Raw genomic sequence first — 19,157 nt, 5'->3', positions numbered from 1 at the left:
GGAGGGAGATGGAGGGAGATGGAGGGAGAGGAGGAGAGAGAGAGAAAGAGAAAGGGAGAGGGAGAGGGAGAGGGAGAGGGAGAGGGAGAGAGAGAGGGACAGGGAGCCTGCAAGACAAATACACATGGCTACTGTGTGTGTGTTCGCAATGAGTCATGCTCACACATGCGTGCACTTACCCTTTCTCTATACATGTATCCTACATAGAAAACCCTTTCCCTTTCACGTTTTAGCCACTCAACTTGAGCAAAGACAACTATTATTTATGTCTGAGTGTTGCTGTTATTGGTCTTATAAATATGAAAATAATAAAACTTTGAAAATGAATGGTCCAATTGATTAAATAAATGATAAGMTAATAAGAGCATATTCTCTGAGAGTACTTCAGACCTGTATGACAAATAGATAAGGAGGGTTTAGAAAATGGACTCAAATGCAATGAAAAAAAAAAAAAAAGTAATGCTCATTTCATAGTTGTTTAGGGTGCAAAAGAAAAATGGGTTATGCCTAAGAAAAGACTCAAAGGCTCCTTCTGGTATGAATGTAATGAAATGCTATAGCACCAAACATTGTAAAGCTGGGCCCAACTTCATTAACTCAGTATTGTGAGCTATGAGTGCACCAGATGTTAGATGATCCTGAAAGTACACAGCCCCCGCGCCTCCCTGCGCCTCTCCATCCACCCCCTTTCTGCTCTTTCTCTCTCTGCTCCTGCTATCTCACTTTCTCTCTTTCTCCTTCTTTCTTTCTCTCTCTCTCTGATGGGAGGAGCATCTTAGGAGTTACCCCGCCCTCTCATTGCCGTGGCCAATGAGCTGAGGCCTGGTTGTTTTTGTTGCAGTTTTAAACGCTGCTCCCCGGAGCTCCTCATCAGCAACATAATAAGAGCTCTTGGGAACAATTTAACATGGGCTTCAACTCAGGTCTAACCACAGAGGTAAAAATAATCGTAAAAATGTTGCCAAATAGAGGGGGTTCCAAAGGGACCATTCAGATATCACAGACTGTCTGCCTCCCCCCGTCCTTTATTCCCTAACTAAAGCTCTGTCACTCTGGAGCTGTCACAAGCCTAGCCTATGACAAGCGCATTTACTCAGCCTCGCACACACCAGGCCCATGTGGAATTCAAATATCTTGTGTACATATTTCTTTCCAAGGAATTGACAGTTGAATAAATATGTGTTGTCTAAGTGACTTTGTTGTTGTGTATGAGAGATCCTCTGCAGAACACGCAATTATGAGCGTTATTACAGGAATATGTCTTGTTCTGGTTACAGGGAAATTAAGTTTCTCCAGAAATCTTTTTCATTTCTGATTTTAAAAGCCTACAGTGGTACGAGAGGAGAAATTACACCGAGCATTGCGTTTATTACTTAATACAATCTGGAAATCATACGATTGTGTCCTGCGGTAATACAAATAATTATATATTAATTTAGTTTGCTCTAAAACAGCTTATTAAAGATTTCTAAGGCTTGATAGAAGCCATATTGTCCTGTTTTTCCCTTTATGAAAGATAATCATTTTTTGCTATGAGTCAGCGGGAGGGAACACACAAAGTGCTACACGTACAGTGCATTTAAAAAGTATTCAGACCCCGTTGACTTTTTCCACATTTTGTTACGTTACCGCCTTATTCTAAAATGGATCAAATAGATTTTTTTCCCTCATAAAATACCCCATAATGACAAAACAAAAACAGTTTTTTTGAAACGTAACAAAATGTGGAATAAGTCAAGGGTCTGAATACTTTCCGAATGCACTGTACATACACTACAACACATTGTATTATATCTTTGGCCTCAACTGTTTTGGTTCGTACGTTCATTTTTCTCATGGTGCTTTTTTTGTCGTCTTCTTCTTTTTCCAGGTGGCACTGTCATCCTGATAGGCAGTCTGGATCACTGTCATCCTGATAGGCAGTCTGGATCACTGTCATCCTGATAGGCAGTCTGGATCACTGTCATCCATGATAGCAGTCTGGATCATCGCATCCGATAGGCAGTCTGGATCCACTGTCATCCTGATAGGCAGTCTGTGATCACTGTCATCTTGAATAGGCAGTCTGGATCACTGTCATCCTGATAGGCGATCTGGATCACTGTCATCCATAGGCAGTCTGGATCACTGTCATCCTGATAGGCAAGTCTGGATACTGTCATCCTGATAGCAGTCTGGATCACTGTCATCCTGATAGGCAGTCTGGATCGCTGTCATCTTGATAGGCAGTTCTGATCACTGTCATCCTGATGAGGCAGGTCTGATCACTGTCATCCTGATAGGCAGTCTGGATCACTGTCATCCTGATAGGTCAGTATCCTGTATCTCTTGTGACACGGGAATCTTGTATTCCCAAACCCAATAGCTTTGGAAAACCTGGAAATACCTGGATATTTTAGGAGTACATCAGCCAAACTTATCAAGGTGCCAGGCACCAGATCCTATAGCTTTACATTATAGCTTTATTATTTTTGAATATCCAAGAAAGAATACAGTCTGAACTTAGTAATAGCCTGTGGCCATCCGTTCCACCAGCCACACCAACCAACCTGCTGATGACTGAGAGGCGTGACCTTTCAGCCTGACGGCTTCAAACAGACACTTGAAAAGCGGGAGAGGCTTCCGTGCGGCGACGACTCAAACCAACACCCCATCAGGTAAGGCTGTGAAGTCCCCCTGCTTTCTGCTGACCGGGCCCTAAGCCCTTTAACTCCTTCTGGACTTTGAAGCTGGCCAGTCCCCCAGCCGCCTCCCAGCAGCCCCCAGCCCGTGTCCCCTCACATAGTCTGCTCCCACTAGGAGGCAGCATGTAGGAAAGTCTCGCTGATAAACGGCCTGCTTTCAGCTCTCTCTTCCTGTTTGTTCCCTCGGATTAGAGGCTCTGAAATGTGGACGTTGTTTGATTGATAGATGCTCACCCTGAGCTCTTTACTGACCCCTGCAGGCACTGACCACAGAGAGCAGAGCTGCTGCACATGCGGTGGGGAAATGTGTGGCCGCCTCTGCCAGGGTGACAGGGGAGGCGGGGAAAGCTCATCAAACACACACACGCTCTCGTACTACAGTACCAGTCAAAAGTTTGGACACACCTACTCATTCAGGGTTTTCTTTATTTTGACTATTTTCTACATTGTAGAATAATAGAGAAGACATCAAAACGATAAAATAACACATATGGATTCATGTAGTAACCAAAAAAGTGTTAAACAAAATCAAAAGTAATTTGTGAACTTTCTTTCCTTTTCAATGCGTTTGAGCCAATCAGTTGTGTTGTGACATGGTAGGGGTGGTATACAGAAGATAGTTCATTTGGTAAAGACAGCTCAATAAGCAAAGAGAAAGGACAGTCCATCATTACTTTAAGACATGAAGGTCATTCATCCGGGAAATTTTCAAGAACTTTTAAAGTTTCTTCAAGTGCAGTCGCAAAAACCATCAAGTGCTATGATGAAACTGGCTTCATGAGGACCGCCAAGGAAAGGAAGACCCAGAGTTACCTCTGCTGCAGAGGATAAGTTCATTAAATTACCAGCCTCCAGAAATTGCAGCCCAATACACTGCTCAAAAATAAAGGGAACACTTAAACAACACAATGTAACTCTAAGTCAACACACTTCTGTGAAATCAAACTGTCCACTTAGGAAGCACACTGATTGACAATAAATTTCACATGCTGTGTTGCAAATGGAATAGACAACGGTGGAAATTATAGGCAATTAGCAACACCCCAATAAAGGAGTGGTTCTGCAGGTGGTGACCACAGGCCACTTCTCAGTTCCTATGCTTCCTGGCTGATGTTTTGGTCACTTTTGAATGCTGCGGTGCTTTCACTCTAGTGGTAGCATGAGACGGGGTCTCTACAACCCACACAAGTGGCTCAGGTAGTGCAGCTCATCCAGATGGCACATCAATGCGAGCTGTGGCAAGAAGTTTGCTGTGTCTGTCAGCCGTAGTGTCCAGAGCATGGAGGCGCTACCAGGAGACAGGCAGTACATCAGGGACGTGGAGGAGGCCGTAAGAGGGCAACAACCCAGCAGCAGGACCGCTACCTCCGCCTTGTGCAAGGAGGAGCACTGCCAGAGCCCTGCAAAATGACCTCCAGCAGGCCACAAATGTGCATGTTTCGCTCAAACGGTCAGAAACAGACTCCATGAGGTGGTATGAGGGCCCGACGTCCACAGGTGGGTTGTGCTTACAGCCCAACACCGTGCAGGACGTTTGGCATTTGCCAGAACACAAGATTGGAAAATTCGCCACTGGCGCCCTGTGCTCTTCACAGATGAAAGCAGGTTCACACGCACATGTGACAGACGTGACAGAATCTGAGACGCCGTGGAGAACGTTCTGCTGCCTGCAACATCCCCAGCATGACCGGTTTGCGGTGGGTCAGTCATGGGTGGGTGGCATTTCTTTGGGGGCCGCACAGCCCTCCATGTGCTCACCAGAGTAGCCTGACTGCCATTAGACGAGATGAGATCCTCAGACCCTTGTGCCATATGCTGGTGCGGTTGGCCCTGGGTTCCTCCTAATGCAAGACAATGCTAGACCTCATGTGCTGGAGTGTGTCAGCAAGTTCCTGCAAGAGGAAGGCATTGATGCTATGGACCGCCCGTACCCAGACCTGAATCCATGAGCACATCTGGGACATCATGTCTTCGCTCCATCACCAATGGCCACGTTGCACCACAGACTGTCCAGGAGTTGGCGGATGCTTTAGTCCAGGTCTGGAGGAGATCCCTCAGGAGACCATCCGCCACCTCATCAGGAGCATGCCCCAGGCGTTGTAGGGAGGTCATACAGGCACGTGGAGGCCACACACATACTGAGCCTCATTTTGAACTTGTTTTTAAGGACATTACATCAAAGTTGGATCAGCCTGTAGTGTGGTTTCCACTTTTAATTTTGAGTGTCTCCAAATCAGACCTCCATGGGTTGATAATTTATTCCATTGTAATTTTTGTGTGATTTTGTTGTCAGCACATTCAACTATGTAAAGAAAAAAGTATTTAATAAGAATATTTCATTCATTCAGATCTAGGATGTGTTATTTTAGTGTTCCCTTTATTTTTTTGAGCAGTGTAAATGCTTCACAGAGTTTAAGTAAGACACATATCAACATCAACTGTTCAGAGGAGACTGTGTGAATCAGGTCTTCATGGTCGAATTGCTGCAAAGAAACCACTACTAAATGACACCAATAATAAGAAAAGATTTGCTTGGGCCAAGAAACCCGAGCAATTCACATTGGAGTGGTGGAAATCTGTCCTTTGGTCTGATGAGTCCAAATTTGCGATTTTTGGTTTCAATCGCCTTGTCTTTGTGAGACGCAGAGTAGATGAACAGATGATCTCCGCCTGTGTAGTTCCCACCGTGAAGCATGGAGGAAGAGGTGTGATGGTGTGGGGGTGCTTTGCTGGTGACACTGACAGTGATTTATTTAGAATTCAAGGCACACTTAACAAGCATGGCTATCACATCATTCTGCAGCGATATGCCATCCCATCTGGGACTATCATTTGTTTTTCAACAGGACAATGACCCAACACACCTCCAGGCTGTGTAAGGGCTATTTGACCAAGAATGAGGGTGATAGAGTGCTGCATCAGATGACCTGGCCTCTACAATCACCCGACCTCAACCCAATTGGGATGGTTTGGGATGAGGTGGACCGCAGAGTGAAGGAAAAGCAGCCAACAAGTACTCAGCATATGTGGGAACTCCTTCAAGACTGTTGGAAAGCATTCCAGGTTAAGCTGGTTGAGAAAATGCCAGGAGTGTGCAAAGCTGTCGTCAAGGCAAAGGGTGGCTACTTTGAAGAATCTCAAATATAAAATATATTGTGATTTGTTTAACCACTTTTTTCGCTACTATATAATTCCATATGTGTTATTTCATAGTGTTGATGTCTTCACTATTATTCTACAATGTAGAAAATAGTAAAAAAATTAAGAAAAACCCTTGAATGAGTAGGTGTGTCCAAACATTTGACTGGTACTGTATATGCACACATAAACGTTTGTTTGAACATATACACACATGTATGCATATTATTTTGAAGGCATACAAATACACACATTCATGTTGTAGCAGGAGGCTTTTTTCTGGTGTTTTAAGTAAAGGGGATTGACAGTCCCAAGACACGGGTGCTTTTCAGTTCATTATGGGCAAAAAAGCATTTTCCAGCAGATGAAATGTCATCTCTGGTCATTAGTAAAGCCAAGGGTGGGTGGGTGTTCACATGCATGTGTGTGTAAGCTTTTCAGTGTGTATGTGTGCAGGGAATGTGGACATGCATGTTTGCGCTGTGTGGCGCATAGGTTCAGAGGTCCGTATTTCCATACAGAGTGACTCTGGGAGAGATGGATCTGGGCTGGGTTTCAATCTGCTACTGGCACAGCTACCTAGCTGCACAGATGAAGGAGATACAGTGATGCTTTACTGGGATCTGATACCATATGAACACGGTCAGACTAATGGAGGTGTCATTTAACTTTTACTCTTCTTGATTCACAACATAATTATCACCTTACCTGTCATCAATAGTATTTTGTACTCATATATTTCACAGCGCTATTTTCTAATAGCATATTAGTTACACATAATATGAGTTCCCAATGGCATCGTGCAACCATATCTAGTCGGTGGTAAACACTAAATCCCACTTCACATGATGTTAAATCACTATGTGATTAGGAAATCTGCATGATTTAGGAGAACATTTGGTATTTTTGCATTCACTCTTTGTTATTATGTCTCTGAATCAAAGCTTCTGAGGCACATTGCAAATACTGAAGCACATACACTGTATACCTGTATTGCAAAGCTGGAAGGGTTTCTTCKACACAATAGACAAAACAGCAAAGAGATACTAGCTCTTCAGCTACTGTGAATTAGGTTATTTTCTGCTCTAAATAATCCTGATTGAAAGTAAATGGTGTTTATAGAATTAAGTAAATYAAAAGAAAACATGGCAGACAAAGCGGCGTGCAGGATGCAGGAGAGGATCACTATCAGCCAGCCTCTGCTGAGCTGAGGGCCTTTGTTTGAAAAGTTCAAAGTCATTTTGCAAAATTTAGGTCACCGCAAATTATAAGTACACTGCAGCGAGCCATCATTTGTGAAAGAAAGAAAGAGAAAACGAGAGGGAAAGATAAGTAACCTAACAGATCTAATTTTGAGCTTTCTTATGAGTCTTTAAGGGTTACATGTTTTTTTATTTGTGTGAGTGTGTGGAAAATAAAACACTTCTAAGCATTAGGAGAGACAATATCCATCTTTGTGGAGCTAATTAAGGACGTGATCTGAAATGTATTTTGTGAGCAGCCCGTTGCGTTGCGGGGCCTGAAGGGTCAGCTGGTTCACAATAGGACAAAGATAATGCAGCAGGAGTCAGAGGCGGAGAAGGCTCCAGTCAGGGGGATAACCCCCCCTCGCCCCCTCCACCACCCCTCCTCCCTGGCCTGTGTGCTGCTGATGGAGCAGGGCTCCTAGCCCAGGGCTCCTAGCTCCCACACACCAGGCCCTGCTCTGTTCTGCATGTGGGCTGCTGATGGAGCAGGGCTCCTAGCTCCCACCACACCAGGCCCTGCTCTGTTCTGCATGTGGGCTGCTGATGGAGCAGGGCTCCTAGCCCAGGGCTCCTAGCTCCCACCACACCAAGCCCTGCTCTGTTTGCCTGTGTGCTGCTGATGGAGCAGGGCTCCTAGCTCCCACCACACCAGGCCCTGCTCTGTTCTGCATGTGGGCTGCTGATGGAGCAGGGCTCCTAGCTCCCACCAACACAGGCCCTGCTCTGTTCTGCATGTGGGCTGCTGATGGAGCAGGGCTCCTAGCTCCCACCACACCAGGCCCTGCTCTGTTCTGCATGTGGGCTGCTGATGGAGCAGGGCTCCTAGCTCCCACCACACCAGACCCTGCTCTGTTCTGCATGTGGGCTGCTGATGGAGCTGGGCTCCTAGCTCCCACCACACCAGGCCCTGCTCTGTTCTGCATGTGGGCTGCTGATGGAGCTGGGCTCCTAGCTCCCACCACACCAGGCCCTGCTCTGTTCTGCATGTGGGCTGCTGATGGAGCTGGGCTCCTAGCTCCCACACACCAGGCCTGCTCTGTTCTGCATGTGGGCTGCTGATGGAGCAGGGCTCCTAGCTCCCACACACCAGGCCCTGCTCTGTTCTGCATGTGGGCTGCTGATGGAGCTGGGCTCCTAGCTCCCACCACACCAGGCCCTGCTCTGTTCTGCATGTGGGCTGCTGCTCCACACTGCTCTGCTCTGCAGTCAGGGTTGCTCCTTTGTGCTGGCCCTCTTTGGCCTCCCGGTAAAAAAAGACATGCATGATTTCATACATGAAAGATATATGTAATTGGACAGCAGGGCCTATACAACACATTTACAATTCTAAACAGAATATGTTAAAAGCAATTCCCCTCTATCTCCACTGCTCCTTTTTTCCCGGAAATGTATTTGTACATATCATAAAATACACACAAAATACAAAAAAACAACACAACACAGATTATCACACTTTTATTTGCATGCATGATATTACATGTGGATGTTGAAAGAGAACAGATGGAGTTCATCTATCTGTATGTTCTAGTTGATCCCAGCATGGTTCAGACTGCTGTGTTCTGTGTAGTTTTAGGAGAGAACATAGTGTGCACATTCTCACTATTATACCAAGAGCCTAACCTAATAGTATTATTACATTTCAGGACACAGAATTAAACCATTTAAATAGTAGACATCTAATGATTTCAAGTTCAAGTTTTTAAGTCAAGTTCAAGACAGGCCAGTAATCATCCTGTGATCATTGGAGTCATTGSAGTTAAACAAATGCACATGTTTCATCCTGTAAGCAATGAGGGGAATGTCACAAAGCTGCCTGTCAGTTGACCACAGGGAGGAGATTACCTTTTACATGCCACACATTGTTTTTGTTGTTGTTAATGTGTCCTATTTTACTGTGTAGATATGCATCAAAATAAAGTGGATTTAATCACATTAAAATTAAACTAATAAATTGGACAGGTCACGTACAGACACCAGATTTAGGCTGATGCCTTAAGTACCCTTTCAAATCCTGACTGAATAAACTGTAGAAATGTTGTATTGCCTAGAGGGTCCCGTGTGACTCAGTTGGTAGAGCATGGCGCTTGCATCGCCAGAGTTGTGGGTTCGATTCCCACTGGGGACCAGTATGAAAATGTATCCACTCACTAATGTAAGTTGTTCTGTATAAGAGTGTCTGCTAAAATCTACATGTTAGGTGGGCATGTGTGTTGTCCCTGGTAGGGTCTGACCCCACCCCTCCTATAGTGTTAATGTAGTGCCAAGGTTAACACCTCTGCCTTTAATTGCGTTAACAAGCTCACACCTAGCCAGGGAATGGCCTCACTAATCACCTGCTTTTATTGGCCCCGGGGCCCCAAAGGCCAGCTAGGCACCGCCTCTCTAGGGCCACAGGCAGCACGCTAACAAGGGACGCTCAGCGTTCGGTCCCCCCCTCCTCTCCAAATACAGGTGGGATCACCTGCCATGGAGCTGAGGGGGTAGGAGGGCTGGCGGGGGTTAAGCGTCCCATAATTCAGAGATAGTCACTGTGGTCACCTGCAATTACTCCCAGTCCACATGGCTCCACTGCTCAGGCTATGGCTGACAGGCTGCACTTCAGGAAGTTTTAGAGGGGCAGAAAGAGAGGAGTTTGTGTTTCAGTTGTTTCACCGTTGGTTCATACAGATCAAGGACAGTCCGCTGCGTGCGTGTTAATGTGTAGTGCATGCCAATGTCAATTGTACAGTAGGCTCAGATTGAATGATCATTCCACTTCCCTTAAACGCTATCCTTTCACTGACGACATTTTTTTTTTACAATGAAAATAAGCTTTTATTTTCAATTAACAATTGAAGATGCATGCGGCCTCATTGAATGTTTCGTTTTATGTTTTGATAAGTGAACAAGAAMCCATTTAAATAAGAAGCTATGATATTTCAGGCAGGGGAAACAAACAAACAAAACAGGATGATATTAAAATATTTCACTAATTTACAAATCACTGACATAATCAGCATAATTATTAGTATCATCATCATCATTATCATCATCATCATCAATGTCGTCATTTGCATTAAGACCATCATCATTACCRTCACCATAGTCCTTCTGATTTAAATTAGATCAACTTTAATTTGATGAGCTCTAACTTAATAAGGAAATCAAAGGTTATTCTCAACGTGTGCCCTTTGATGCACATGACTTAATCGCCAATGCATGTTTCCCTAATTAGGGCGTTGTTACCATGCATAATTACTATTACCTGGAATGTAGTAGGTATACCTGTAGGTTACACACTTGGGGATTTTAAATTCTTAACGATAGCTGGCGAATTATGATAGCCTATTGAAATTGTTAGTTTGTTCTCATTCAAATACAAATGTTGATGCTCAATAATCAGTAGGCTATAAGAGTTAGAATAGGAGTTATAATAGTATTGCGTAATGTGATTCATTTTTCTACCTTGATATTATGACATCTGAAGAGATTGAAAACATATACTTTGTTCAATATAATCAGTAAATAAGCCTTCATTTCCATATCGAATGTTAATCAACAAATCAGTCATACATTTGTATTTTTGTCATTTCAGCTTAGGTATTTGTGGTTATTTTGTTGGTATTTGGGTTGTAGAAAAGGCAGGATTTCCTYACGGCAAATTCAAGAAAGCGTTCATGCGTGGATGAAATGATTTCATGACCATAGCTTGGCACATAAGTCAGCCATATATGTCAGCTGAAAGAGAAGCATCCAGAGGCACAGGATTTAGATGGTGACCCTTGGCGATATCCTAGATCTCGGCTGCCCTTCTGTGTCTGCTTCCACCTGTCATCTCTCATCGTGTGCGATTTGGGGGCTTTCCCCGGCAGCATCTCGGAGAAAATGACTCTCCTTTTAGGCCTAGAATGTTGTTAGCGCAAAGCCAAACCAGGCACAATATTATGCGTCGATGTAATGTTTCCTTTTCGGTTGATAATTTAAGGGTGGACATGCGTTATTCTATTCTGCAGCAGTTATATTCCCTCTCATTCACAGTGCAGTATAGTGGTCATATGGCTCTGATTTGGGAGCCCTCTGCCCTGGTCTTTGGAGACGCCCGGTTCTCTCCCCTCTCCTCTCTAGAGCGCGCAAAGCCCATGCGTCATGGCTCTGTCTGTCACCATGAGCACTTGACAGCAGCTCTCGGGATTTGTCCATTATTCTATATGTCCCCGTAGACCTGAAATGTATGCGCTAGGCCTGTTTTAGCCTACGCGTAACCGGAACTATGGAGTCTGCAGAAGGCCTGTGAATTATACCGTCACTGTAATCATGGTTGCACTCCGCGCATTTATACAATTATTGACTTGATTTTGTAGCATTGGCCAACTTTGTATATCGACACTGCAATGCAACTAAGACAATCAAATTGTTGTTAGAGCGTTCATTTGATTTTGATTGAAAYMRCSMWAWTTTTWAKRMMMSSRCSGMRRRRTMGMTMYAWTMGTTTARCTCACCAGTGTATTCATCACAGTGTCTATGGAAACMAATTGGTTTAAAATGTCGTTTTTGAAAATAATMTTCTTACCTGAAGAGAGATGAAATGGTTGAAGCACAGACAGACAGTGATAAGGGATGATGKGGCTGCTCGGATGGACCGAGGCTCCAGGCAGGTTGAAATACATTTGTGTCTTGTTTTTGCACGGGTGATGGGGAGACATCTGTACTACTTTAGTGCACAGAGACGAARATTGTCCCCTTGCATCACTTATAGTTTCTCAACACATTATTTTGACGTTGGAACAGAGGATTGTGTGCGTGTACAGACAAAACTAAATGCAGAATAGAACCAACTTTAATAATAAACGAAGGAAACCAAGCTGATGTTTCATATTTTAATGGACATTATTAGTTGATTACAAAAAAAACTGGGTTATACGGTAGTAGCAAACCTACCGGGTAAGGGGGCACAGACACGCGCGTGTGCGCGCACACATTACACACACGTTGCGTGTTGCATAGGCCTACAGTATTTACATAAGCAAACCCCGTTGCTGACCTTCGTTTTCTGAAATGCACATTTCTAAAATCGACATTAGCAATAAAACATGTAGCATCCTACATCCACTCACCAACAACGAATACAACATTCGAATTAAAAGAATAATGCACATTCTGAAGAGGTATAGTGGGTTGGTAGCAGGAGGACACAAGTAATCAAAACCAATTTAATTGGTCACATACACATATTTAGCAGATGTTATTGCGGGTGTAGCGAAATGCTTGTGTTCCAAACTCCAACAGCGCAGTACAGTAGTATCTAAGAATAGATCCAGATTAATGAATATTCCTTATTTTTAATGTGAATGAGACAGAGTGACCAGACGGACGGTAGTCATATTTACCCTCCAACGTCACTATCTCTAAATCATGGTTATCACAACAAACAGGTCTTCCTGCTCCCAGTTCAGTTAGCATCCACACAACCGATGTCAGTGTAGTCCCCACTTTCTGACGTTGCTGGTTTGTTGTTTTCATTTACTCAAACAAAACTTAATACTACAGACAAAAATATATCTTTTTAATTGCCTTTGATTTTCGTTAACACACTACATTCATGTAACAGACAAAAACAATTACAAATGCATACAATGGATGTTTTTGAGATCGAAATCGTCTCGTTTGTGAATATGTGGTGAATATTACAATCCTTCATTTCAATCAAACCATGAAGTGTTTTTCTCTGCAAAAGAATTAACGATTTGAATAGCAATTTCGAATGATTAATCAGCAATAGAAACGTGAGTGGAGTATGCACATAATACACAAACAAACAGGTTTCGCAACTTTTCAAACAAATTAAGTTCTGATTAAGTAATACAATTTAGAGTTTTGTAATTAACATGTTATTAACATATATTAGTCTGGTACTTGTCCACCCTATCTAAGTAGCGCAAATTGGGAAATAATATTTATTTGAAAACAGTAAAATTACTTAGGCCTATATGCACACACGTAGATATGAAATGCCCTTACAAAGACCGTATGACACATGGGTGGACAGAAAATGAACAACAATAGGTCAAGGTTGGTCGCCGGATGTTGTTCATATTTTATACTTTTTTCCTTTCTATGCCCTGCATAGATCAAAGAAAAACACTGTTCTCAAAATCATTTCGTCCAAACACAGTTACGACACAATAAATAGATGAAGTGTGTTTGCTATAAGATTATTTAGAACAGGACGCTGTTTGATACAAAACGGTACGCAGGGCATGCAAAATATCATGCAAAAGATGCATTTTGTGTGTCTTAAATGTATATGCTTCGTGTGACAAAGAGAATAGTCTTTGGAGAGAAGAAGAGGGGATTGTGAACTGACGGATGAAATATTCATCATGCATCACAGTTTAGCAAACATCAGGCTACGGCAGATCTTACTCCAGGGTTAACAATTCAATGCAAAATAACCTCTAGGCCTACGTAAAACGCTTCCGTAAAGATTCGGTCGCTGTAGTGCATTCATAAGGAACACATGTTTAAATAATGACTAAATTGTAATATATTCATCTTCACTTGTGTGTAAGACACCCCCATACATAGGGGATAGGGGAACCCTTCACTCTAATCTTAAAAAATAAATCATTCTAACATCTGTATAAGGTCCCGAATGAGGTCTTATTACGATATAACCTAAAATAAAATGATAATTATATTAATTAATATTCATATTTTATTACATCACTAACTAGCAAATAAAATGAAATAGAAAGAAATAGATATACACTATAYAACTGCTGTKAAGCAAAACTATAGCCTATTTTGATATGATGGGTTGAACATCTATATCTCTATTRATTGATTCATTTATTTTTTCTCAAAAATATTTTTGCCCACCACTGAATACTCGTACGGAAATAGACTGCAGAGATGGCTTTAGATACAAGTAAACACTGATGAATGAGCTATATTGTTTTTTTWAAACTAACATCTCTAGAGTAGCCTGTATGGGTCTTGTCCTTTGCACATCTCCTTTGGGCGGTGGACTGTATCTGGTGATTTGCATGTTGGCCATATGTAAATAGCTAAAGACACTATCGCAGTCTGATAGCATGGGCTGGCGCGGTGGCGCACAGGTGGGCACCGGGGATGATTATCTTTCTGAGAGGCACATGACTCTGGTGAGGCAGGTTCATGTGCTCCTTGATCCCCATGGTCAGAGTGAACATAAGAGGGCGCTCCCATTGCACCTGGTAGCATGTAATGCCCCATCCATCCCAGGCGCAGCAGGGCCGGACAAAAGCACGTTGCTGCTTACTGACTAAATCCTTGAAGAATACTCCGTTTGTTTTAGAAGGAACATAWGRAACAGCATTTAACTTTGCCTCTCCACATTTTCAAAGGCACATTTATCCAGAGGTGACTTTTTTCATTTGACTGATTATTTAATTTGTTAATCAAACTTGTTTACTCCAGCATGTTAGTTTATTCCAGCATGTTAGTGTTATTCAGTGCTGAGGTGAAAACAATGTTATAAGATGAACGTTTTCTTGGAAACTGTTTTAGTGTTGCGGAATGTGCTATGCCCCCTTCTCTTCTATGTACCTAAATATAAAACCTGGACTTGCGTGCCTCATATGTTAATATAATAGCCCAAATCCCCAAATCCTCCGGACTAAAATGTTCATTATCCCTTTATAAAGTTACAGAGCCATTCCAGACAGCAGCTTTTATCTGTAAACGCTTTCACTCCGCTCTCATTTCCTCTGTGCTCCCTTTTGTGCTTTGTTATCCTGGGATGGCACGCGCGGTGCATGAGGTTAAGATAAAGTAACACACACACACACACACATACAGTAGGCCTACCCATGCATATTCTGAAATAGAAATGAATACAATCACTTAACGTCAGTAAATGTAGAATAGCAAAATATTATTCCAAACTATAACCATGTTACACAATATTAAGGGTCCATACATGAGTGTTTAAATATATTGTTTTGTTTCATGCAGCTCTGTGATGGTCAAGTATTTTCATGCGACCCAAATAWTGGAGTGAGCATATTAAGCTACTTCAGCTTTTCTTTGTCATATCCACGGGCTGTCATACAGACTGTGGTGAATTTGCTATGCCACTCATCGATGTAGGCCTATTGGGGTTAGCACGTGGACAGTTATCGTAATTCACCTAACACAAAGGCTCGTGAGCCTGTCACATTTTTTTCGGGGCTCGTACTAATTGGTCTGTATATTCATAAACGTGAGTTATCCTACCGAGTCAGATCTCTACGGTATTAATGCTCGTTAGTTAAACATAAACTGTAAACTAAGATTGGCATTGTTCGGCTTGCTAGAGCGATAGACTGGCTCAGATAGGCTATGTCTCTCACCAGCCCCAATCACACAAGGCTCTTTATTAGCTCACTGGCCCTCGAACTCCTCTCGCACTCTATTTTCTACCCATTCATTTTTACAATCTCCCTTTCCCGAGAGAGTAGACACATCGCAAATCCTTTCAGTCTGCCTCTCACACAGCTAAATCAGCATCTCAGTTTGACACACTTGGTCATTATGGTTTTGGTACAGGTGACATGCAAAGCAGGCTTCCGTGCTAAGATTCTGTATCGATACATTCCCGATTGGTCTATCAAATATGTGGCCTCAAATATGCTTTTATATGGGTGCAAAATCTTGTAACATTGCAAATATTGGCTTTGGCACACGCATGCACGCACACACACACACACACACGCTATTGTTTGCATCAGGCGTTTTCGCTTTTTGGTCCTAATAGTCAAGCAAGTGCACTGCTGAGGAGTACAAAGTAAGGATTTTTCCCTAATACGTAGATGGCTCTGAGATCTAACATACCTGCACGAGCTCACATTGAACGTGAGGCTCCCCATTTTGATTGTCATCCCTAATGTTCACCGTACATCAGAGCAAGATACAAATGAAGATTTTAATAGGCATGCAACATGAGCATTCAGACTAAAACATCGAAAAAAAMATTTTTGACATGCTTATTTGAATCTAAATAGTATTATGTGTTCATTATAAAATCACTTACATGTATGTGGCCGTTTAAGTAGACTATATGTTAGCTTAATATCATGAAGAAAAATATAGACGCTAAAATATAGACYTTACCTTCTCATTTAAGATTACTCTTAGTTAAGGTTACATTTAAGTGCGTTTATTCTCGTATAAAATCATCGAAGTAGCCTAAAACTAGAATTACAGCTGCGTTTGGAATCTCACAAATTACGCCAAGGAGAAAAATATGATAGGCAGGCCTATGTGTTTTGTACAAGCTACATATTATATCAACTTAAACGTGCACTTCGTCAAAAAAAAAAGAATAGACTGTGATTCAGATTCATGTTACTCCAATAAACATTGTGTAGCCTAATCAATTAAATTAAGCGGGTTAGTTTTATTTGTGCGAATCAGGGCCGCTTGGAGCTGTTAGAACAGAAAGTGAGGGATTGTCAATTTCTTTAAAGAGAATCAACAATAGAATTATCATGACAAAAGGCAGTAGGACAAGCTCAAAGGTTGATTTCTAGAATACAATATTTCCATGTGGGGGAACCAAACGTAGTAAGTGACCATCTCTATAAGAGGCGAAATGTTTTGGGGGAAAGTGAAGGGGAAAAAGGCAAACCTGTGGATAACCTCACCGATCTATACTACAGTTGTTAGTATTGATCAAATGTCACCTCTTTGAACGCAGTCGTTTGGAAGTTTCTCCATTTATCAGGAATAATTTCTAAATGCACGGATATGACTTGAGTAATGCCAATTATGCTTGTTTTCAGATAACTGTTTGATTGAAACCATACACTCATAGTCAAACATTTAACCACTATAAGAAAGTCATTCACAAAAACCACTTGGAAGTGAAATATCAAGCCCAATGAGATGATTAGATAAGTTGTTATAATTTGTAATAACAGGTGAAAATCATGAGGCCTACAAAGTATAGTATTAGGACACTTAGGAAATGTTATTGATTATGACTGAATTCAATCCAATATATTCTACCTGTATTGACCTGCATAGGAATATTAGATATGAGAATCATGCAATGCAAACTCCCTCAATGCATTTCTTACTGTCAGTAGCCTCATCTGCTGCTTGAGTGTTTGTTGTATACATCTTCTATATATAGGCCTACTCAAACACATATAAACATCATAAAATGCAGAATTCAATGCGTTAGCTTCGTGGCCAATATCACACACAGAGGCTAGCTACTCGAAACTAGTGGACTGGACGTGGGCCATATTCATACCATATACACACACAGGAAGTTGGAGTCTATGCTTTTCACAACTTCAATTTCAATTCTGAAACTATTTCAAATACATCGCAGATATGCTGTCGAGGTATTGTAACATATCTCCAAATTGATTTAGTTTTGTATTACAATGGTGTTTTCAAGTGTCATTTGTAAACTATTGTTTTACACTGACAGTAGACTTTATAGTCTCCAATCCCCTCAGGTCTCTCATCTCCCTATCTCCCTCTCACTACTATCCTGGTCTCTCATCTCACTATCTCCCTCTCACTACTATCCTGGGACAAAGCATATTTTATCGAGACAAATCTCCGTTTTTCATTGAAGGATTCCACATTCTCACGAAAAGGATTTATGTTTGTATCCAGAAGTAGGTTATTACACATGCATGAAACTACAGTTACAGAACTTATCGGTCTGTTACAGTGAGGCTAAGGCAGACTTATCAGGTGCATCTTAGCTCAAACTATATATGTGTAGACATATAAAAGTAGTGATCCCTACACTTGATAGTGTGGAATAAGGCTTTTTAAACTTTGCACATCATTAGAAGTAGTGTTACACCCGCTTGTTGTAAGCTTTTGCATCTCTAAGGCATGCAAAGAGAGCTATTGCGTCTCGTTTTGTGCTTAAAATGCACGGATCATGTTTAAATAGCTTATTACGTTTGCAAATATGTAAATAAATTGTTAATTTGTATTGTCATAGGTGTTATTCAGTCGCTTGGAATGTGCATTCTAGTTTAAGTGGCATTCTGTCTTATCCCACACGTTAGACATATATCATCATGAGACTAGGCATTAATTTACAAAACAAAATTAAATAACAAGCTATTTAGTTGTCTATAGCAAATATGTGCATATCTTGTCAAAGTTTCCTTATGCATAATGCTTTATGTCTTGGTTGCTTGTTTTCCCGTACTGTCCAACTGTAGTCTATCATAAAACTATTGACTTGTGTCTATAAGTTGTATAAATACATTTAAAAAGTATCTCAAACTCCAGCAGTCAGCACTGCTGTCTCAGATTGCCTCTAGTCTCACTACTAACACAAGTGACAATATAGGAAAATGTAATAATGAATATAGGCTATTACTGTGTTTTAATATAAATATGTTAATAATAAGAAATATAAATGCGATATAGCCTGAAGTTTAAAAAACTAAAAAGAACGGACAAAATGCAGCGAAGTGCGGGGTATTACGTGCTTTGCTGCGGCGTCTACTCCAGTATTAACTTTCACTGTCTTCCTTCTAATCAAACTCTTACTTTCCGCTGTACTTAATTCCATATTTTCAATTCCTGATCATTACTTTCCTCTTTTTCTTCTTCCATCTATCCATCCATCCCTCCCTCCCTCCTCTTTCTCCCTCCCTCCCTCTCTCTCTCCCTAGCTCTCTCCTTTGCTGAATCTTATTGATCCAGAAGGTGGCTAATTAGCCCTTCCCGTCGTGCCTGTGTAATGAAGCACATGCGCACTGAATTAATCACAGCCATTTTTTGCAGGAAACTAATTAGCAGGAATAAAGATCCAAAGAGTTTTTTTCTTTTCAATCATCAGATCTCACTTTCACCTCTTCCTCGCTCCCTCTAACACAAGACTCATCGCCTGCTTTGCATCCAAATTATTTTTATATTGCCCTATACAACTAATACTTCGTTTTTTTTACACTCCGCAACAACAATGATCTTTCTTTTGCCARCCTAAACGCAAACTGACCAAAAGGGACTGCCTTGATGGGATCTTTAGCCGAATCGTCTCAATACTGGATTAAAAAGCAAGGATCACAAAGCGGCAGCGAAAAATTGTAAGTTACAACTTTGC

General features: G+C 41.7%; 1 long non-coding RNA gene across 1 annotated transcript; it reads right to left on the bottom strand.

Annotated features, from left to right (window-relative positions):
• Positions 1 to 11,911: 11,911 nt before the first annotated feature.
• On the bottom strand, positions 11,912 to 19,151 carry LOC139028842 (uncharacterized). Its single transcript, XR_011481081.1, has 2 exons — positions 17,619 to 19,151; positions 11,912 to 17,580 (listed from the first exon to the last, which is right to left on the bottom strand). It is a non-coding gene; the product is annotated as an uncharacterized lncRNA (long non-coding RNA).
• Between the last annotated feature and the right edge of the window lie 6 nt (positions 19,152 to 19,157).

This window comes from Salvelinus sp. IW2-2015, linkage group LG15 (genome assembly GCF_002910315.2).
Source record: "Salvelinus sp. IW2-2015 linkage group LG15, ASM291031v2, whole genome shotgun sequence".
NCBI classification, from domain to species: domain Eukaryota; kingdom Metazoa; phylum Chordata; class Actinopteri; order Salmoniformes; family Salmonidae; genus Salvelinus; species Salvelinus sp. IW2-2015.
This window is presented reverse-complemented; position numbering and strand designations above follow the sequence as displayed.